General features: G+C 49.7%; 1 pseudogene; it reads right to left on the reverse strand.

The window, feature by feature from the left end:
- Positions 1 to 1,924: 1,924 nt before the first annotated feature.
- Positions 1,925 to 11,436, reverse strand: LOC136121982 (cytochrome P450 2J2-like; annotated as a pseudogene).
- Between the last annotated feature and the right edge of the window lie 12,413 nt (positions 11,437 to 23,849).

Raw genomic sequence — 23,849 nt, forward strand, 5'->3', positions numbered from 1 at the left:
ATTCTGTCCACTGAAAAAACACACAACTTAAGAGCGAGAGCAGTGAGTTTCAGTTTTATTCAGGGACTGTACTGAGGACTGTAGCTCGGGAGACAGCCTCCCAGAGAGCCCTGAGGAACTGCTCCAAAGAGGGGGGGGAGGGGCCAGTATGTATATGAAGTTTTTGGTGGAAAATACATGTAGTTAAGCATTAAAAAGGTTACTGCTAATCACAAAGTTAACGATTTTAGTGCTTATCTACCTATGCATAGGAAAATGCAAGAATCTGGGGGTCACTGAAATTCCTCCTGAGGTAAGTGTCTTAACTACCTAGGGGCCTTTATATCCAAAATACAGAACACTTCATCCTGTTTTTTCCATCCTGAATTCCCCTCAGAGTGCATTGTCATGGGTGACTACACTACCACTGGTAAGTGGGTTGCGACTTAACCCTTTGTATAAGGGGATGATGAGTGACACCCTTTGTTTGTTTGTTTGTTTTAATTTTTATTGGAGTCTAGTTGATTTACAATGTTGTGTTAGTTTCAGGTGTACAGCAAAGCGAATCAGTTATACATACACATACATCTTTTTTTTTTGGATTCTTTTCCCATACAGGCCATTACAGAGTACTGAGTAGAGTTCCCTGTGCTATACAGTGGGTCCTTATTAGTTATCTAGTTTATATATAGTAGTGTGTATATGTCAGTCCCAATCTCCCAATTTATCCCTTCCCCTGCCCTTATCCCCTGGTAACCATAAGTTTGTTTTCTACATCTGTGCTTTGTTCTATTTGTTTACAATTCATAGGTACATCTTCTAAATAACTCAAAGGAGAAAGGTAAGACATTTCTTTCTTAGAAGTCAGATTTACTGAGATATGATTTATACACAATAACATTCACCTTTTTAAGTAACAGTTCAATGATTTTTGACAAACACATACAGTTGTGTAACCATCACCGCAATCAAGATACAGAACATTTCCATCATCCCAGAAAGTTCCCTTGTGTCCCTTTATAGTCAACCCATAACCCTACTCCTAGACCTTGCCACCAGTTATGTTTTATGTCCTATAGTTTTATCTTTTCGAATATCACAGAAATGGAATTCAGATAGTATGGTTTGTTGTGAACATATAGTTTCATCTTTTTTAGTTAAATACCAGGAGTGAGACAGCTGGGTTGTATGGTGTAATGTTAATTGTACCAGGAATTCCCAAACTGTTTTCCAGTGTGGTTGTACCATTTTACATTCCCATCAGCACTGTGTGAGAATTCCAGTACTTGGGCTCAGGGCTTTGTTTTCAGCAATTCAAATAGGTGTGTAGTGGTATCTCATTTTGATTTTAATTTGAATTTCCTTAATACAAGTTATTCTTTTTTAATAAGCAAGACTCGTCTGGAGACACGGTGTTTCAAACCTTGGGGCATCCTAATTTGCTGGCTTTACCTGATACAGAGAGTCGGGAAGATCTTTCCCTGTCCTGTGTTGGCAGGGACCTGCACTTCTCGCATCCAGTCACTAGAGGGAAGGAGAGGACAGAAAATAAGCTTCCCAGTTTTTGGACTCTCAGGGGCCAGCATGGATAATACTTGGACGCACTACTGAATTTATAGTTTTTCTCAAATGCCTCTCCCTCTGAACCTCTTTAGCTGCCACCTTGTGAGGCTTGACTCCCCAGATTAATCTTGTGAAGTGATTCAAGGCCAAACCTCTTAACCAACCTTGTAAAATCCTAAGAACTGAGCTACCAAAACTGAACCACATTTTTAGAGTCCTTAATACGTCTACTCTCCAATGTCACTCATCAGAGCCTGTGTTAGGGGGAACCACAGGCAGCTGAGTTGATGAACCTCTTTCTTCAACTTTTCAGGAGCCGAAAGAGACTAAGGAAGGTCTTTGTGGGGGACAAGTCTCCAGAGCCCCCGCCCCCTGCCATTGGCTACACGCCCTCCTCTCCAGGACCTGGGTTGGGGCAGTTCAGACGGGGCACGGCACAGATCTCCTGGGGCCAGGGCTGCCGAGTGCCCCCAAAGATATACTCCCGCCTGAGCCCTGGGCTCCCCTCTGGCAGTTGGAACCAAAAGGTCCTGAGGAGGGTGGCAAACATCAGGAAGAACTCCATCCGAGCCAACTGGTCCCCTAGGCACACCAATGCCCTGGAAGCAGAAGGAAAGGTCAGAGGATGGCAGCTGTCCCTGTGCCTGTCCCGTCACACCCACCACTCATAACCCAGTGCTGTGTCCAGTACCTGCAGAGAATGGCAGGAAGGCCTCACTGACCAGGAAGTTTCCATCCTTGTCCAGGAAGTGGCCAGGGTTGAATTGTTGGGGGTCTCCCAACACTCAGGGTTATAGAGCACAGAGGCCAGGTTGGACAAGATGATGGTGCCCTGCAGAGAGGAGCTGGTATGGCTCAGGGAGCTCAGCTGGCCCAGCACCCAGCCCTGATGCTGGGCAGATATGAGCTCAGAGAACACTTGGTGTTTAGAGGAGAGTTGCCTGGGACCAGGGGGCCTCAAAGAGATTCAGCAGACAGGTCTTCACATCAGTGAAGTTGTTGGGCATTATGCTCTCCTGGCTAAGGGGCACCCACCTCCATCCTAAAGACTCCTGGCCCAGGCTAGAGACTCAGCTTCTGCCTCCTAGGTAGAGGGCCAGTGGCTATTGGGCATGAATGGAGGGGACCAAGTTCTGCACAGGGCAATGAATACTGGTGGGGTGTGTGTGTGTGTGTGTGTGTGTGTGTGTGTGTGAGAAAGAGAGAAAGAGAGAGAGAGAGGAGAAATGGAATGGCAGACAAACAAAGTGAAAGAAAGACTGAGTAACAAGGCAGATAGAAGAAGAGACAGAAAACTTCAATCCTTAGGATTAGGGAGAGGAGAGAGTGACCTCTAACCCTAACCTAACCCGAGCCCTCACTCTACCTCAAAGAAGTGAATAACTGGAAAGAGAATCAGACTGAACAGATGGGAGAAGAAAGGAGCCAAAGGCTCCTGTTGGTGACTGCAGCTCCTTATCCCGTGGGCCCTGGGCTGACCAGGAAGCCAAAGTGGAACCAGGATGGGGTTGGCTATGGACCCGGGACCTGGGAGGTGCAGCTCCAGGTGTTCTGAGGAAGGCCTCATAGCCTGTGGCTCATTAACCAACACCAGAGAATTAAACTGGTCACCCCTGTGGGGACTAGAGAACTGGCCACAGGATTCTCAGTTTTGACAAAGGCATCTTGAAATTAAAAACTCAGCAGTTTGAAGCCTGCACACCAAAGAGAAGCCAGCGAAGAATGCAGAAGTTCAGACAACGTAAATACTTTCAGAAGGCACTTTTCTTTTTTCTTCTTCTTTTTTTTTTTTTAGTTGCTCTACTGAAGCCTTAAGGGAGGGGCCTGACCTTAGCCATCCAGACTGACAGGCACCCAGACCTCTTTACTCCGTGGCTTTAATCAGAGGGATTGGGAAGCACGTGTTCTTGTTGCTGCCTGAGTGAGCTGTTTGTTTCCTAGTTATAGTCCTGGGAATTTCCCTCCATTTTCACTACAAGGGATGAAGTAACCTCTGCATTACAACAGTTCTTAATAATCACCTTCAGATGCAGAGGCTCCTGGCAAGATGCTCTTTTCCCTCCAGAATTATTTATATCCTGTTCTGGGTAATGTTCTGGACTCCTTGCAAAGTGGTTAACTTGTATTAATTTGTGGGACAGGCTCAGACCATAGCCTACCCAGCACACAACATGGGCAACCCTCCTTCTCCTGCAAATTATAGAGCCATCTGCCTGCTGGATACCTCCTGGGGATTCTATCCCAACTTCTTCCCAGTAAATGGCAGCTTGGAGTTTACATTCAAATAGAATGTCTGAAGAGAGACAGGCTTGAAGTGCCCCCTCTGTATTAGGGACCATTGCTGTTGTCGCTGTCACTCGACTGATGGAATGGTTAAGAACCGTTTAGGAATATCTGTAACATTTATTGATCTACTGTCAAGCTTTGATTCTACTTTCAGGAGACATCTCTCGCCCAAGTTGGAATAGCTCAGTATTGATTCCAGGCTGTTAATGGCTCCCTGGAGCTCTTATCACAGAACACCTCCTAGAATCAAATTGGCAGGAATGGGCTATTAATAAGGAAATTTCTAATCCCAAACGACATGAAGCAGAGCTGAACCTTAGTTCCCTCCTTTTTAACTTGACCTGATTTGGAACAACTCTTGGACAACCAGGGCCTGGGGGCTTCTACCAGGATAACAGCAAAATGAGTTGATGACATGGTCCTATCCTCACAATTAAGGAGACATTTGTCTAACCTCTGAACTTGATGGCCGAATACTGCCAAGGACTGTTCAGTATTAGCCAATCTGGCAGACCAACAGACAATGCAAAACACCTCCTTCCAACATGCTGATTCACTTACCTTCCTAAAGAGGCATTTCTGGAGCAATATGAACGGCAGGGAGTGTGGTAGAGCAAAAAATTTGGAATCAGAGGGACATGAATTCGAAACTCAGTTAAGTACCTTACTGTGTGTTTGGGGCAGTTACTTGAGCTCTCTTGAGCCATCTGTAAAGAAAAAAAAAGATTCACAGTAGCAACAGCATCTAAAGGACACGGTTATTATGAAGAAAAAAATTCATGGAGACAGGAATCTCAAGTCTGATCAAATTAATAAGAATTTAATAACCACATCCTGGCAGGGCTCTTGCTACCAAGTCTGCCCTGAACCATGGTTGTAAGAGTTGAATAAAGATTCTCGTGATGGAAAAAATTGGGCCCCCATACCTTCTATCCCCATTGTTTTCATGGTGTACCCACCTTGTACCACTGAGGCTTCCACCAGGGACAGGCTGGAGCATCAGTGCTGAGCCAAAGTCCCTTTCTGAGGAAAGTCTTAACATAGCGCACCTCTGTGCACAGGGCACCAAGATGAGTGACTCTGTTTCATCTTCATTAAAACGGCAACCTTGGGCTTCCCTGGTGGCGCGGTGGATGAGAGTCCGCCTGCTGAAGCAGGGGACACGGGTTCGTGCCCGGGTCCGGGAGGATCCCACATGCCGTGGAGCAGCTGGGCCCGTGAGCCATGGCCTCTGAGCCTGCGCGTCCAGAGCCTGTGCTCCGCAACGGGAGAGGCCACAACAGTGAGAGACCCGTGTACCGCAAAAAAATAAATAAATAAAATAAAATAAAAAAATAAAATAAAGAATGCTAAAAAAAGGCAACCTTGCCACCTACACACCTGTGCTACATTTCCTTTAAAATGACACCCCACTCCCAAAATGATTCATGATGCCTGGCATTCACTCCCTGTCAAACCATCTCCCCTTGAGGGTGGGCTGGCTCTAGTGACTCACTTCTAGCAAACAGAATACGGCAAAAGTGAGGGGATACCACATCTGAGATTAGGATACAAAAAGACTGTAGCTTCTGTCTTCTCACTTGCTCTCTCTAGTGAAGGTCAGCTGCTATGTATTGAGCTGCCCTATGTAGAGGCCCAATGTTAAGGAACTGAGGGTGGTCTCCAGCCAACAGCCCAGGAGAAACTGAATCCTGAAGAAAGCAATGCAAGTGCTCTGACAGTGGAACCTCCCCGTGGAGCCTTCAGATAAGACTGCAGCCCCAGCCAACAACTTCATCATAACATCATGAGAGACCTTGAATCAGAGGCATCCAGCTAAGCTGTACCTAGATCCCCGACCCACAGAAACCCAGATCCCTAGCCCACAGAAGTGCTGTTTTTGTAAGGTGCTAAGTTTGGGGGTAAGTTATTACATAGCAAGAGAGATAGACAACTAATTCAATAAATGTCTCTTATCTAGGATCTGCATGACAGTCAGTCATTGTGAGGACTGAATGCTGTAGAGGACTCAAAGCCCTTAGCACACAGTAAGGCTTGGCAAAGAGCAGGAATTATTATGTTATGATCCAGTTCATGTCAGAAACCTGCACAGAAACCTGTTTCAAGCTGAATCACCAGAGAGCTACAAACCTGAACTCTATTTTTTAACTCCATGCAGAAATGTGTTCATGTTAAACTTTCATCGTTTAAAATGGGTTGAAGAGGGCTTCCCTGGTGGCGCAGTGGTTGGGAGTCCGCCTGCCGATGCAGGGGACGCGGGTTCGTGCCCTGGTCGGGGAAGATCCCGCATGCTGCGGAGCGGCTGGGCCCGTGAGCCATGGCCGCTGAGCCTGCGCGTCCGGAGCCTGTGCTCCGCAATGGGAGAGGCCACAACAGGGAGAGGCCTGTGTACTGCAAAAAAAAAAAAAAAAAGGGTTGAAGATAAGAAGAAGCTACCATATGAAAGAATATTTCTGTATCTTTAAACTCCTACTGAAGGCACCACCCAATACATCGTCCACTGGCCCTCAAAAAGGTATTCTGATTGATGATCTTCATAATAACTTCTCGAAGGGTGATTAGCCAAAGTTTTCCTGATTCAGGCATGCTTCCTTTTATGACATAATGCAAGTCATACCTAATTGGGATTTCCTTTTTTGACTGGATCCAGGGAAGCTCAGACTCAAGTTTTATGTACATATACAGTGGCTGTTCTTGACCTAAACAGTTTGATTTAACTTTATTCCTCTATCTCTCCTTATTCAGTACTTGTTCTCTTAACCTAGTTATAAAATGAAAGAAATGAGACGGGCATTTCTACTAGAAATCAGTTCTAAGGATATAACACAAAATGCAGACCAAGCCTAAGGCACATAAATTGCAAAGAGGCTAAAAGTTCACCAGTAAGGGTTAAGAATTACAAAATATCCATTTGGTGGAACATTATGCAGCCATCTAGAGTGATGTGGAAGAGTGGTTTTCAAAACGTGGCCCCGGGACCCAAAGCATCCACACCACTTGGGAACCTGTTAGAAAGGCAGATTCTCAGGCCTCACCTCCAATATTCTGGGAATGGCTCCCAGCAATGTACATTTTAGCAAGCCCTGCATGTGATTCTGGTGTACCTAGAAGTTTGGGAACCAGTAATGTAGAAGAATCAGAATGATATGTTAAGTGAAATGAAGGATTCGGAGTTATATATTCAGCATAATCACAGCTACGTAAAACATATGTGGACAAAAAAGATTGGAAAGAGGTGCATTAAAATGTCTGCAGGGGTTACTTCTGAACAACACAGAACATTTAAAAATATCCCCAATTGAGTGTATTCTTTCACAATCATAACTCTCCATCCGGAATGCCATAGATAGAGATGAATGGATGGATGGATGGATGATTGACTGAGTTGGCAGACAGGCAGAAGCTGTAGCAGGTGGCTGTGCTGGGCAGGGAGCCCAGCGAAGGGTGCTTTCTGCAGGCACTGGATCGGGCATGAGGTCACACTGGGGCCACCTACCTTGGGCACGGAGTGGCCGTGCACATGGGTGGAGGTCACGCACTGGCGCACGGCATCTGCGGTCACGACGCTGCTGAGGTGCTGCACCTCATGGACAGTGCGGGTGTAGGGCAGTAGCTCGCGGTCCTAGTAGCGGATGGCCCGGGAGGTGCCCAGCACCGCATCCAGCTCCCGCTGCACCCTCTCTGCAGGCGGCTCTGCGTGGGTCCCGGGAAGGGCTGCAGCCCGACCTCCCCACCACACCCCACCGTCCTCGTCCCCACCCAGAGACAGTCGCCAAGGTTCATCGCCCCTAGGTTGCCCTACCCCACTCAGCCACCCCTGGTCCCAACAGTGGCAGTCCCTCTCTGAGGCAGAGCTTGTGAACAAGATTTTGCAGGATCTGCTCCTCCGAGGGGAACTTGAGGGAAGGGCTAGGACCCAGATTTCAGCACCCACTATGTGCCAAGTGTTCTATATACAAAGAGTCCTATGGGGTAGGAACTGTTGTCTCCACTTTACAGACAAGAAAACTGAGGCTGTGACAGGACAGGTACTTTTCTGAAGGCCACAAAACTAGTGGAACCAGGATCTGAACTTAGGTCATGGCCAGTTTGTCCCTGAGAGAACTCTAGCTGCCTTTTCTTCCTTTGTGACCTTGGTGGACATTGACACAGGGCCTGGCACTTAGTAGGTGCTGGATCATTACTGAATGGGTGAAATAATGTTGCCTCATTTCACACTCTTCCTAAGTGGTTGAATTACTTACCCAGGATCACTCAGTAGCAGGGTGGGACTAGAAGTCCCCACCCCCCAGCCCCTCCATCTGATTCAAAGCCATGAACACCTCCTACACCACAGCAGTGAGAGCAGGACCCACCCCTGGGGCCGCAGACCAAAGACAGTGATGGGGACAGGTTCCTTCAGCCCAGAAGCCCACAGCAGGGGTAATGGGCATGGGGCAGTCAGCAGGGTGTAACCACGGCCCCCTTGCCCTGGATGGCTCCATGCTGGACCACATAGATGAGTGCCCAGCACAGGGTAGTGGCCGTGGTGTCGGTGCTTCCCAGAAACAGGTCGACCACTACCTGGATCAGGTTTTCTTCATTGAATGTGGAGACAGGGTCGTCCATGGCCTGGTGGGTGGGGGATGAGTGGTGGGGAGAGCAGCTCCGAGTCTGAAGCTCTCCTCTCACAGAGCCCTGGCATCTCCCTGACTGAGGCCTGGCCTGTCCCTAAACTTGTGGGACCAGAGCTCCTCTGGGGTCAGAAGGGCCTGAGTCCCAGGACTGCACTGACTTTTGAGGGGGAAACTGCCCTGACATCAGCCAGGTCCCCTGCTTCCCACCCTACCCATGTCTGCAGGAGCCAGCGGCGGCCTGGGAAAAGATAAGGAGGGGAAAACCCAAACGGCTGCTGCTTCAGCGTGCTCTGAAAAACTGAGGCTGGAATGAGGAACTGAGGCCGTGGCCTTGAAATGAGATGCAGCCGGAAAGACAGCCCCCTCCGTCCCTCCCTTCCTCCGTCTGCAGCCGTTTCAGGCCCACCTTAGTGATCTGGGCCGGGTAGCAGCTGATGAACTCCTTGGGGGCCTCAGGTGTCCTGAGTTTGTCTGCTGATCTCCCGGCAGATACAGCCTCGCACAGCCTTCTGGTACCTAAACATCTCCTGGTGGGGGCCTGGGAGGCGGCGGCGGAAGGCCCAGGGGAACAGATCATACAGCTGTGGGGGAAGAGGCCTGCCCAGGGGCTGCTCAGGTGCTGACCCTGAGCCAGGGCAGCTCAGAATGGTGCTGGGGGCACCAAAGTGGTCTGGAACCTCTGACATGGGCATCCCAGGACCGCTCGTCATCTGGAAACTCTCCACACTCCCAAAGTAATCTAGACAGTAATGAAGGCAGTAGTAGCAGAGACTGGACCCAGGGCTCAGCTAGGATGTTGCAGGCCCAGACAGCTGTATTTAAGGGGGTTTAACCTGTCTCTTACTCCCTGCCCACACTTCCATGCTCAACCACAATAAAGGAACTTTGATGCTGTGAATCGTCATTTTGCTGAGCAGAGGCTGCCTGAGGAACCCAGAATCAGGCCCCATGGCCTTCCTCCTGCCTGCCTGACACCCTCCCTGCTATGCCCTGGCTGAGGCCCCTGCCTGCCCTGGGCCCCCAGCTGTCCAATGGTCGGCACACCTGCCTCCCCAAGGGCCAGCTTACCCTGCGCCAAATGGTGCTGACAAAGGCCAGGCCAAAGTCGATGGCTTGAATCAGTTCCTGGAAGAAGGGATCCTCCAAGAGGAAGTGGTGGCCAAACACAAGGGCCCCAATGACTCTGGCTGTGGACGTGACAATGTGTACCCGAGGGTCGAAGGGTCTACCTGAGAGCAGAGGGGCAGGGCTCAGGGCAAGGAGGCGAAAAGAGCACTGCCCTGAGTGTTCATCCAGTCTGTATAAGGTCACTCATTGCATCACTCATTCATTCCCAGTCTTCAGTCATTCACTCAGCAAATGCTTACGGAGCAACTTCTATGAGCCAGGCTTGGTGACAGGCGCTGGGTTTGCAGGGAGAGGTGTGGGACACAGACCCATTTAAGCACACTAGAACGTGGGGCAGGTATGTTCCAGCTGGGAACAAAGGATGCAGGGACCAGCTGTGCCTGGGATTTGGGGAGGGCTTCTTAGGCAGGTGATGTCAGCCAGGTCTGAAAGGAGCAGTGGTTTCTCACAGGGAGGGAAGAGGAGTGGATTAGGACATTCCAGAGGGGGAACAGCATGTGCAAAGGGTCTGTGGTGTAAAAGGCCTGAGATGTTGAGGGAGGACATTTCCCCACCTGTAGAGAAGGGCTTCAGGCTTCTCAATGGACTGGACGTTCCTGGGCCTCTGTCTGCCCACTTGCCCACCTTACAGAAACTCCTGATTTATTGATGTAGCACAAATCCCCTACTGGACCCGCAAAGGGTCCACGCCTTTATACATACACACACACACACACACACACACACACACACACACACCTGAGGGCTCAGCCTCCTTGCAGGAGTGTGCATGTTTGTTGTGGAGGGATCAGGGTGGTCCTGCCCCAGCCACTCCTTACCCTGCTCCCGGTGGAAGGCCTCTGCCAGCTCTGCCGCCTCTCCCTACAACTGCAGCTCCAGTGCCAGCTTGCCTAGGCCTAGCTCCCGAAGCGTTGCCAGGCAGAAGCGTCTCTGCTGCCTCCACGTGTGCCCATTGCTGCAGATGACCCCTGGGCCCGGGTTGAGGGACAGTCAGCAGCCCGTCCCAGCCTCCCAAGCCAGGGCCACCTGGCTCTCACTCAGGCAGGGAGAGCAGACCCCTGGGCAGCCTTCCCAATCAGCTCGGGGCTGGTGCTCTGACCGAGGGGCATTTGGCGGTCATGTGGTCCGTGGGCCTGGTGCCATCAAGGTGGGCTCAGCTATGTCCTCCTCCCAAGCTGCCAATCTGATTTTGCCTTTAAGAGTCCCCACAAGAAATGGAGGAGGAGATAAAGAAGGGAAGGGAGGCCGGAGCCTGGAGGGGAGGAGGTGGGGGGAAGGGCATTTGCTGAGCCAGGCGCTGTCCTGGGCACTCTTGGCTGTAGGGCTCACTTAATCTCCCCCACATCCCAAGGAGGCGAGAGCAGTCACTATCCCCATCTAACAGATGGGCACACTGAGGGACGGAGAGTGAGGCTGCCTCGCCCGGTCACACAGCTGGCAGGGGCACAGCTGAGACTTGACTCAGGTCTTTTTGACCTTCCAGAGCTGGTTCCTTCCCATGCTGCCCCCTCCCCTCGCACAGCGGTGTTTGAGGAGACCCGAGTCCTCCTGGCAGATTCCTCCCTGTTAACAGTTCTGGGCCACCCCAGGGGACTCCTGAGTGCAGTCACCATCCAGCCACCCCGTTCCCAGCAGAGAGGGCAGCCTTGCCTCTTTCTCCAAACACGTCCCGGAAGAGCGGGGTGAAGGGCCGGCCTGAGAACTGCTTCAAGTTGGAGACCAGGGCTTCCTTCACCACCCAGAAGCCGCTCAGCACCACCACGGGCGTCGGGCCCACCCACACGGTGAACACGTTGCCGTGAGCCTGGGCCAGCTGCGGAGAGACAGGGTCCCAGGGCTGCAGAGAAAGCTCAGATGGCCCCATTCCCGGGCACCTTCCCCTTGGCATGAATCTCCACCTTCTCGCACCCAACACTTACCTCAGGTGCACCTTCTCAGAGCACCTGCCACCCCGTTTGTCAGACAAGCCAAACCCTGGGTTCCCACAGCCCAGCACTAGTGCCAGCTGGGGTCATATCACAGGCTCCCTGAGCACCTAGAATAGTCAGGGCCCAGCGCTTACACATACGGCATCTGGTTTGGACCCCAAGGATCCTGGGAGGTGGGTATGCTCTACCCATTTTACAGATGATAGTCAATTATAACTATACTTTCTTCAGGGCTCAGTGTCCAGTGTGGCCTTTACATATATTACTTGAGTGCACTTTCGGTATAAGTGTGCGAGGTAGGTATCATAATCTCTAGTTTAAGAAAATGGAGGCCAGGGAATTCCCTGGCGGTCCAGTGGTTAGGACTTGACGCTCTCACTGCCAGGGGCGTGGGTTCAATCCCTGGTCGGGGAATGAAGATCCCATAGGCTTCACGGTGTGGCCAAAAAAAGAAAAAGAAAAACAAAGAAAGAAAATGGAGGCCAAAAAAGAAAGCAAAAGACCAGGGCTTCATACCCAGGTCTCCTGACTCTCAGTGCAGTGCTTTTCCTACTACATGAGGAGCCTGGAGATCATGGTCATCTAGAATCTTCAACCAGAATTTTGATGAGAACTGAGCATTGTCATGGGGAGGGGAATTGTCTCCTCCAATTCTCAGCAATAAGTCAGCTCTGGCCCGGATTTCAAACCCCCCACTCAGGGCAACAAAACCCTCCCACTGGTGGGATCCACCCACCCTAGAAGGGGGCTTGGTGTAGCAGTGCTACCTGAGTGTGCCCTCGGGGGTCCCATTCTCCCCAGTTCCCAGCCCAAGTGGCTTTTCAGAAAATTCCTTCCAGCCACAAACAGTGCTCTCCTGGAGCAGAGTCCTGTTAAAGAGTTTTCTCCACCTCATTACATTGGCAGTGGAGCTCTGCCGCAGAATCCTCTTGGGTGACCTCTGTGCAAAGTTTTTTTTTTTTTTTCTTTTAAATATTTATTTATTTATTTATTTGGTTGCTCCAGGTCTCAGTTGCGGCATGTGAACTCTTAGTTGCGGCATGTGGGATCTAGTTCCCTGACCAGGGATCGAACCCACGCCCCCTGCATTGGGAGCGTGGAGCCTTAGCCACTGGACCACCAGGGATGTCCCTGTGCAAAGTTTTTACATACAATGTTTGCAATCCCCCAACAACCCTGCATTTGACAGATGAGGAAACTGAGTCTCGAGGTCATAGAGCAAGTGAGTGGCAGGTGCAGGATTCACCTCCCCACGCGTGTCTGAGCCCAGTTCCTTGCTTCTAGTGTCCCTGGGCTGAGAGGGAGGGTCCGTGTGCCCACCTCTCCGGAGGGCCTCCAACTCAGGACGGATTCCCTACCTGGAGAAGTGTCTCTGGGTGCAGCTGAAAGCTTAGTTGCCATAGGTTTCCAAGGATGGGGAAGGGGAAAGGACCAGGAGGAAGGTGGCTCCTTTCCCAGTAGATGGTGCCAAGTTTCAGGAGCAGGAAGGAGACAGCCAGCAAAGCCAGCCCGCTGAGCAGGGAGAACATCTTGGGCCTGCATGTCCCTCACCCCTTTGCCTCCAGCCCTGGGCTGCCAGTGCGCTCCAGCCTTCTCTTTAGCTCTGTCCGGCCACCCTCCTCTCCAGCGCCGTCTGACCTCCGCTGTTATCCCAGCACAATCAGGCAGTGTCATGTTGGGAGGCAATCCCAGGAGTCTTCTCACAATGGAGTAAATCCACTTGGTCATGCTAGTCACATCCAGGCCTGGCTACTCAGCGGGGCCACAGGGCCCCGGCCTGGGACAGGTTGGGACAGCTTCATTCCCAGAGCAGCCTCACCTCTGGCCCATGGAGCTCAACCCCAGTCAAGGTCCTCTCGGCCTCTTCCCGCGAGTCTCAGCCGACCGCCCCTGGCAGCGGCGGTGTCTCCCCTCGGGATACGCTGTTCTGGCTCAGCATGACGCAGACTGGGCTCATCTTTCCTGCTCCCCTCTGCCCAGCTGCTAAACAGTCTCTCTGGAGGCCTCTCCAGCCTCCCAGTCACCCCCATCCCTTCTCCAGCCTCTGGTCAGCTTGAACTCTTCACCTACCCGGGATCCTCGTGTTTGTCAGTTGTCACATTCTGTAGCCTTTGCTTTTATCTCAGCTGTCCTGGAGCCAGATTGCTGAGTCGAAATCCTAGTTCTCCCCTTACTAGGTGAGGACCTTGGGAAAGTTATTCAGCCTCCCCCTGCCTTGGTTTTCACATTTGTACAATGGTGATGATAATTTTAGGCACTGCCTCAGAGAGTTGTTGTACCAGGTGTGGCGGGAGATAAATGGTTCACTCAAGTTGAGTAAATTGAAGATAGTTTAAGAGAGATTTACAAAGGTGTGTGGGCAGGAGTTAGTGGAACCACAAGGCACGGTGCACTGCTCCAGGGTAGCCACGCGGGGGAGCCCTGCCCACTCAAGGCCGAGAGAGGAGAGGGGCATCGATTAACCAGTGTGGAGTTTCAGTTCAGATAGATGGAAAAGCTCTGGAGATGGATGAGGGTGATGGCTACACAACAATGTGAACGCACTTAATGCCACTCAACTATACACTTAAAAATGATTAAAATGTGGGAAATTCCCTGGCGGTCCAGTGGTTAGGACTCCTTGCTTGCACTGCAGGGGGCCGAGGTTGGATCCCTGGTTGGGGAACTAAGATCCTGCAAGCTGCATGGTGTGGCCAAAAAAAAAAAAAAAAAAGATTATAATGGTAAGCTGTATATTTTACCACAATTTTTAAAAAAGCCAAGGGACAGAGACATCAGTAGAGGAGCCTGGATCCCTTAGTTTGGTGGAGACCCACCAGTGGCTCTTGGTGGACCATCGACAAGAGCTCTGGCCTTCAGTAGTGAGATGCAGCTGGTTTATGGCAATCCTGCAGAAAATAAATACCTCATCCTCACTCTGCTCTACCCTCTGATGTCTGTAATGTAATGTGCCTCCCATTGGTCAAATCCAATTAGAAGCTGGAGGGCAAGAAATCCCGTAGAAAACGTAAAATGGTGCAGCTGCTTTGGAAACCATCTAGCAGTTCTTCAAATGGTTAATCATAGAATTAGCACATGATCCAGCGGTTCCACTCCTAGGTGTATACCCAAGAGAAATGAAAACATATGTTCACACCACAATGTGTACACAAGTGTTCATAGCAGCATCACTCATAACGGCCAAAAATGATGAATGGTCCATCAACTGAGGAACAGTTCTCAGACTTCACTCTGCATGTGGAAACCCTGCACTAATCTCTCCATCCACACAGTCAGTCCTTCTCCATCTCTATGCCTTTGCTCATGTAGTTCCCTCTGCCTGGAGGCCCTTCCCCCATGTCTCCTCCTCTAGAAGTTCCATCTGTCTTCAAGGCCTGTCTCACCTGGATGTGATGACAAGGATGCTCCCCTCACAGGGCTGTTGGGAGGATGAGCTGAGACAATGTGAGATGAAAGTGCTTGTGGATAATGTACACGCTGGTACAAATACTGTTACTGCTGCAATTTCCACAAAACCGCTGGCTTCCGCTTTTTATAAGTTGCCTTCCCCTCTCCAACATGTCATGTTCCTTCTTCCTCAGATTGTTGCTTAAGAGCCTACACTTCTCGAAATGCTTCTCTAGCCAACCTCACTGGTCTCTATCCACTACCTCCAAACACCCCAACCCTCTCCCACAGTGGTCCTTGCCTTGGCTCTGTTAACTACGTGGGTGTCCACTCCATCTCTTCCACAATAGGACAAGGTCCTAAGGGCCTTTCTTTGGGTTTCTCCAACAGTGTCACCCGATTGCTCAGAGTCCCAAGGTGCCATTAGGTAACGTGGACTTACTAACAGAAGGACCTGGTGGCCCCCCAGGCCAGTCCCACGGCTCACTTTCCTCTGTGTGAGCACACCAGTGTCTACTGCATGAGAGCTCTTTCATGGTGGTCCTTCCACCCACATTTAGACTTTTGCTTTACCCCCTTCTCTCCCCCACTGCAGTGTGGGGACCTTGGAATATCTCACATGTAACCTAGTACACCGTTGCAGCCTTTGAGTTAACTCAGATGGTTTTGGTGGTTTGGGCACGTGAGGATGGTGTTCTGGGGACAGCTGGGGTGGGTGGTGCTGGCAGGCATGAGGGTTTTAGTAGAGGCTTTTGCACAAATGCAGGGAATTGGGCAGTGGCTGTGATGGTGACTCTGGTTTGGGAGATTGTCGTAGGATAGAAAGATGGGTCGGTCATCTGTCTTGTGACCCACTGACCACATTTCATTCGGGTCCAGCTACATTCTGGGTGTCTTGGCTAGGTAGGAATGTTTCTCAGAGCCTCCTCAAAATCAGATATAGCATTTGAAGCCTTTTCTTTAAGACACAGAAATTTATTCCCCTAATGGGAGACTTGCCTGGTCAACATTCCTAAGTGTGTTGAACTTTGACAAATTTCCTCCCCTCCTTCTGGCTCCTGAAGGTGGGATGTGGCTCCTGGAAGAGAGACACACACAGCACACAGAGCCAGACTGCAATCAGATTCTAGGGATGGCAGGTCCAGGACCTGGAATGAAGGCCCCAGGGCACTAACCCCCTCCTCACTGCTTGGCCAAGGCCCTCAGTGTTACACTGTGAGGTGTGGGCTCCCCAACAAGATGGTGGAGGTAGGCCACATGGTTCCCACTTAGAGGGAAGTCCCCATGCAGTGTCTGATCCTGTGGTAGCCCACCCTCAAGTCATACCTTCAGAGATGGTCCCCTTATGATTCCAGCCACCATCACCATCCAGGCCATGGGGCTCCCTGTTTCCTTTTTAGAATTCTAAGCCAAGGGCAGACAAAGCTCAGACCTCTATCTCTTATTCCTCTAGGAACAACTCAAATCAACTAAAGATGTCTTGGCTGAGCACCTGCCCCGTGTGAGGTATTTGCCCATCGAATTCCTAAACCACTGCTTTCTATGACACTGTGATGGATGTTACTATAAGCAGGTAAGGTAGGGGATCCCCGGAGAAAGAAAACCAAGCAAGCCTGGCTTTCTGGACATAAAAGAAGCCATTTTTGGCCTAAGTCATTTTGTGATCTATGCCTGGCCACAATGCTGGCCCTTGATGGTTAAAAACTAACGATCCTAAGGGAACAAAAGAATGCAGAAACAAACAACTGTTATCAGGCAAGAGAAGTAAAAATAGCAAAGGTAATATGGGTTGTCAAGACTCCCAGTTCTGTTACCACGGTAAACATTAGCCTGAAGGGTTCAACCACCAGATCAACTGGAACCTAAGGGATGATGATGTTGACCTTTTCTGACCCTTGTGACTTCAATCAACTAAAGCTTGGACTCTGTAGACCGCCCAGGCCCCTTTATGAATATACATCTACACTTAGCTTAAAACACCCCCAGTTTTGCTGTTTGGGGAGAAACTGCTTTGGGAAAGATCCCAGTGTTCTCTTTACCTGCTGCGAGTAATAAATCCTTCTCCTCTCCTGCTCTTTGGCTTGGGTGCATCTTTTGGCTCGACACCCACCAGGAGGCGAACCCAGTTTTTGCGTACCATTATTGCTTCTGTCTTACAGATGAAGAAAGCAAGGGTGAACTGATTTGCTCAAGAAAGTGGTAGGGCTACAATTCTAACCCAGGTCTTCTGTCTCCAAGTTCAGTTTTCTCTTTCCACAGCTGCCTCTCAGCTGGGACAAGCCAACATACTCAAAAGGGAGTTTACTAAAGGCCAAGAGAAAAACAAATGTGAGAAACCCTGAGCCAGTCATGCTTCCAGAGATCCTGATGCAGCTGTAGAGGCCTCCTTCACAGGGCCCAGGCTGGTCCCAGGTCTGGCTTTGCGCCCTGTCTGATGCTGCACCCAGGAGCCCCTTCTTCAGAACTGAGATGCCTTTTCCACTCCTCCTTTCTCTCCTCTCCCCCATCCAGGGGGACCCCCTTCTGTGGCCCCTGGAGAAACAGTGGCTATGGACAGCATATCACAGCCTCAACCAAGGGGCCTGTGCCCCAGGCAGGAGGTATTCTCCAAAATAGACTGCTCCCTGCAATGTGATGGATTCCAGATAAAAGGCTGCTTCCTCCCACCTCTAGATCTACCCAAACCTGGGCCTAATCCATGCTCACGTCCACTCCACACCCACTCCAGCAAGGTTTGGGCTATCTGTAGCCCCACCCCTACCTCTCCCTCCACCCTGAAGGGGAGGAGACAAAAATAAGGAGGTACGGAGACCACTAGAGGTAAAAGAAATAAGAAGAGGTGAGGGAGGAGAGGTCCCTAAAGTTATCTCCGTACACATGAACAAAGAGAGGGACTTGTACTTCCTACGTTTGTGTTGAATTTGCACAATGCGCCTTACGCCTCCTGGGAGTGAGTGGGAAAAAATACAGGTGGCCTCCGGACAGCTAGATGAAGTCCCCAAAGAACTGGAGCTATTTCTGGGGAAGATCGGGAGACCCACAGGTCCCTAACTGAAGGAGGGTCAGACTCAGAGACCATAATACCCAGGCAACCGGGACAACGGCCGGCCCTAAAGGACATGTCATGCTTTGCACATTATGACATTAATTGTGCCTCTTTCATTCTCCAAAGTATCCCAGTTTGACCACTCCCCATGAACACCCTACAGCCTCCGACTCCGAAAGCCTCCAGGCTTTGCAGGCAGGGAAATGATGACGTGATGTCTCGCTGTAATGAGATCTCGGTATGGCATTGAGAATTCTGCTAAGCGCTCCAGTTCCCACAGGGAGTGGCTTGCTTTCAACCTCAATTTGAGAGGGGGAGTGGGGCCACAAAAGACACTCCCACGCGCCACTGCTGTGCCCCAGGAGTAGGACCCCAGGGCTCAGGAGGAGGCTTGGTGTCTGAAGAGTGCGGCGGAGGGTAGCCAACACCCTCCCCATGCACACGGGCACACCCACACCCAACACCTCCTGCCTTCACGGAGCTCCGGAGTAGCTGAATTATTCATCAAACCAGAACGATGTTTTCATTAGACTCAGCCTATTCCCCTTATGCAAACAAGATTTATGGAAGTTTTTTGTTAAAAATATTAACTATATTTTAAACAGTCAAAAGGAAAGACCCAAAATCTTATGGAGGACACTGGAAATAGACGGAGACAAATGTATTTACGGTGCCTGAGCTTAAGAATAAGAGTGGCGACACCATGTGTTCCAGAATCCCCATTGAGAAGCAGAGAATTTTCCCAGTAGCAAATTCTGAAAGGGATTTACTGTGTGGACTATTATCTAGTAGACAAAGTTGTCAACAGAGATTTTCTGGAAGATGAGCAGCAGCTTTCCTCATGGGTCCATTTCTGAGAGTGACTCTAGTACTCACCAAGGGCAAAGAATTGAAACCAGAGGAGTGACGGTCTCTCTGTAAGTACAAAATGGCTCGCTTAGTGTGGTGTGATTTACAGGGAGAATCCGATCATACCTAGGAATGGGTAGTATCACTTCTCTTAGTCAAACACTGTTTTGCTTATCTAACTATGAATGCCAGAGGTTGAATCACATGATGGGTGGCCAGGACCGAGCACCTACAATCTTGACCAGCTGCCAGGCTCCCAAAGGAAATATCCACCAAGCATGCTCTAGGCAAAAACCCTTCCACTGATTGCTTCAAGGCTTTGCCCTCTGTGAGGCAGCTTGGTGGGTTAGTCTGGACAGTCTGGTGCAGAGGGCTTCTGTGGCTGATCTCAGGGAGGTCCAAGGCCAAAGGCCTTTTTGGCCTTTTAGCACCAGCCCCGGGCTCACATCCTTATATTAGACCTTCAGACCTTTCCACACTCAAGGTGAGAACGCATGACCCCGAGGTAAAGAACACTGCCGACAGGAGCAAAGGGTGTCTGTACAACCCAGGCCAGAACCGGTTCAGGCACCTCCCCAGTTATGAGAGAGCCTGGCTGCTCTCAGCATGCTGGCTGCATAGAACAAGAGCAGAGAATCATGGAGGAGGAAGGAGGGAGAGAAAAAGAGACAGCTACAGAGAGCACATTGTTTCAGTCTCTCTTCTTTTTCAGCCGTGAGCTCCATGTGTCTGTTTTTGTCTCCAGTGGCCAGCAGAGTGCCCAGCACATAATGGATGCTCCATAAATATTTTGGGGGGAAAGGAAAAAATCCAGAGGAAGCTAGAGTCCAGGTATCGGGAAGCTGGGAGGGAAGAGATAGTTGGGTCAATAACATGGGAAGGAGAAGTGAGAGCTTGGAGGGAAGGCCTCTCTCATAGGCCCATGGGGATGAGGTAGGGGAGGACCCCAAGTGGGCCTGTTGACACATTTTCTGTCATCAGTGGACAGAATGGCCCCAAGACCACAGCCCACTAGATTCTTTGTCAAGGACACAAAAGGTTGGTCAGGACAGTGTCCCTCAGCCCCTAGAACTGTTCTGGGCAAGGTGAGTGTCTTGGCCCCAGCAACCGTGTGCCCTCACTCCTCCCTGGCTGGCACTGGGCCAGTCCTGGGTGGGTGATGGGGCTCCTCTTCAGGAAGGCGGCTGTGCCATAGCTGTGGGAGACCAATTCCAAGCTCTGACAGTTCTCACTCAGGCAGCAGCTGGCTTGGTCTTCCTATGCTGAGCCCACCAGAGGGGGTGGGTGGGAGTTTGCCGGAGCCCACACCAGAGACAGCAGCAGGATAGGGAGAAGATCCCAGGAAAAGAGGTGACCCCCTGCCTCCAAATAGACACCATCTCCCTCGTGGGAGCTAGGAGGGATGGACACAGTTCTGGAGCTATGCTTCAAATGAGGTTACCAGGACCCAGGTTTTTCAGGACATATTTGTTGATCCACGTTAATCAGAACTGGAGCTGGAAGAAATCTTAGAGACCATCTGGTCCAGCACATTCATTTATTCTTGAAGCAACTGAGGCTGAGGTCATCAGATGCAAGAGAACCACTAGAAGTCTAGAATCAAACTGTCTGGGTTTGAATTCTATGTAATTTACCACATACTGGATGTGTGACCCGAGAGAACTTAATCTTCATGGACCTGTTTCTTCATCAGCAAAATGTGTTTAATAACACCTACCTAGTGCAATAATTGAGAAAATTAAATAAGGTCATATTGCAGGCGCCTCCACAGTGCTTGGCACACAGGTGCTCAGATAATATGAGTACTCTCTTTCCTTGTTGAAGGTGACAACACTGATAGGTTATAAAGCTTATTAGGTTTAAAACCTTAATTAAAATACAACAAATCAATACTTATTATGAAATAGACATAAGGATTTTATGAGACTAGTATTTTGTTTCTATACCTGTAAACAGGCTCCAATGGGTCACTAATTCCCTGCAGCGGAGGTGGCTAGATGTTCACCAAAGCTGTTTTGTCCTCAAAGCAGTTTTTGCCTACTGGGCACACAGCTAGACATTGCCCAGCTTCCCTTGCAGCTACAGAAGTGAGCTCTAGCCAGTGAAATTTGAGTGGAAGTAATATATAATATCTTTAGGTCTGGCCCACAAAAACTTCCTGTTCAACACTGCATGCGCTTTCTTCCCTGGTTTACTAGCCCACACAGAGGATCTGGCTGAGGACTTCAAGCCTAGAGGTTGGCAGAATGACCAGAAGGAGAAAGCCTGGGTTCACAAGTGACTCTCACTCCCCCCCTCCCAGCACCACACTGCTCTGTGACAGGGTGGGGTCATTGTGATAAGCTGCTGAAAGCAGTTAGCAGATTCTGACTATCTACTTGGACTCAGGGAATTATAAGCCGTGAGAGGACAGAATGGTGATGTGGAAATTGCCTTTAAAAATCAAATTTAGGGACTTCCCTGGTGGCGCAGTGGTTAAGAATCTGCCTGACATTGCAGGGGACATGGGTTCAAGCCCTGGTCCAGGAAGATCTCACATGTCACGGAGCAACTAAGCCCGTGAACCACAACTACTGAAGTCCACGTGCCTAGAGCCCACAAGCCACAACTACTGAGCCCATGTGCCACAACTCCTGAAGCCCGCGCGCCTAGAGCCCATGCTCCGCAACAAGAGAAGCCACCGCGATGAGAAGCCCGCACACCGCAACGAAGAGTAGCCCCACTCGACACAACTAGAGGAATCTCACATACAGCAAGGAAGACCCAACGCAGCCAAAAATAAATAAATAAATATTTAAAAAATCAAATTTAAAGACAACATGGAAAACTGAAACAACCTAAACATCCATCAAAATTGGATTGTTTAGAGACTTTCCTGGTGGCGCAGTGGATAAGATTCCATGTTCCCAATGCAGGAGGCCCGGGTTCGATCCCTGGTCAGGGAACTAGATCCCACATGCATGCTGCAACTAGTTGCATGCCACAACTAAGGAGTCTGCATGCTGCAACTAAGCAGCCCATGAGCCTCAACTAAGGAGCCTGCCTACCACAACTAAAACACAGTGCAAGCAAATTTTAAAAAATTGGATTGTTCATATAAAAAGCACATCAAAGTCATCTTCTCAGTGAGACTGGACAGCCTCTCTATAATTTTACCCTCTGGTGCCCTTCCCTGCATTATTTATCTTTTTCCTGGACCTTATCGTTATCTAATATTCCATATATCTTACTGACTGCCTGTTCTCCCAATAGGATGTAAAGTCCATGAGGGCAAGGATGTTCTCTGTTTTATTCACTACTATACTGTCAGTTCTTAGAACAGTGTCTGCCTTATACTAGATGCTCAATAAATACTTTTTGAATGAAACAAATAAGTGAATCTCTACAAGACCATGCTATAAAACTATTAAAATCATGTTTCTGAAGAATATTTGACATGAGAAAATGTTCATATTAGTTGAGATCATACAAGTTGTATATGTAAGTTATCCTAATTTTATTTTTAATGACTTTTATTTTGGCTGTGCCGTGAGGCTTGTGGGATCTTAGTTCCCCGGCCAGGGACTGAACCTGGGGCCATGGCAGTGAAAGTGCCAAGCCCTAACTACTGGACCACCAGGAAAGTCCCTGAATTATATTTTAAATGAATAATGCTGTTATGTGTTTTTAAAAAATGCCTGGAAAAATACAGATCAAATTATTAACAGTGGTTGCCTTTTTCTGTAGGGAGTGATTAAGATGCATTTCTACTCTCTACATTTTTTATGTTTAAGTGCTACTTGGATTTCTAACAAAAATGCATACATAGTATTTTTGATAATTTTTTTAAATGTTAAAAAATACATGTTTAGAAAAAGCTATAAAGAATACAACCAGGCATGAAGAACCTAGGGGCAAGACAGGAATAAAGACGCAGACCTACTAGAGAATGGACTTGAGGACACGGGGAGGGGCAAGGGTAAGCTGGGACAAAGTGAGAGAGTGCCATGGACATATATACACCAAACGTAAAATAGATAGCTAGTGGGAAGCAGCCACATAGCACAGGGAGATCAGCTCGGTGCTTTGTGACCACGTAGAGGGGTGGGAAAGGGAAGGTGGGAGGGAGGGAGACGCAAGAGGGAAGAGATATGGGGATATATGTATATGTATAGCCGATTCACTTTGTTATAAAGCAGAAACTAACACACCACTGTAAATCAATTATACTCCAATAAAAACGTTAAAAAAAAAAAAAAAAAAAGAAAGAATACAACCAGGGACTTACCTGGCGGAACAATGGTTGAGACTCCGTGCTTCCACTGCAGGGGGCGAGGGTTCGATCCCTGGTTGGGGAACTAGGAACCCGCATGCTGCATGGCACAGCCAAAAACAAACAAACAAACAAAAAACCTGTTAAAAAAAAAGAAAACAGGGGGCTTCCCTGGTGGCGCAGTGGTTGAGAGTCCGCCTGCCGATGCAGGGGACACGGGTTCGTGCCCCGGTCCAGGAAGATCCCACATGCTGAGGAGCGGCTGCGCCCGTGAGCCATGGCCGCTGAGCCTGCGCGTCCGGAGCCTGTGCTCCGCAACGGGAGAAGCCACAGCAGTGAGGCCCGCCTACCGAAAAAAAAAACAAAAAAAAAAAAAAGAAAAGAGGGCTTCCCTGGTGGCGTAGTGGTTGGGGGTCCGCCTGCCGATGCGGGGGACGCGGGTTCGTGCCCCGGTTCGGGGGGATCCCACATGCCGCGGAGCGGCTGGGGCCGTGAGCCATGGCCGCTGAGCCTGCGCGTCCGGACCCTGTGCTCCGCAGCGGGAGAGGCCATAGCGGTGAGAGGCTCGCGTACCGAAAAAAAAAAAAAAAGAATACAACAAGATAACACTGGCTACTTTTGGGTGATGGATGCCTCAGTAGTGTTGTGAAACTACCCCAAAATGTAATGGCTTAAAAACATTTTATTTTGCTCAGGAATTTAGGGACAGTTCTGGCTGGCCAGTTCATCTCTGATTTACGTGGCATCAGCTGGGATGTCTGGGGCTGGAGGTTTCACTTCCAAAATGGCTTCTTCACTCACATGTCTGATGTCTC

Source organism: Phocoena phocoena, chromosome 4, assembly GCF_963924675.1.
Source record: "Phocoena phocoena chromosome 4, mPhoPho1.1, whole genome shotgun sequence".
In the NCBI taxonomy this organism is placed as follows: domain Eukaryota; kingdom Metazoa; phylum Chordata; class Mammalia; order Artiodactyla; family Phocoenidae; genus Phocoena; species Phocoena phocoena.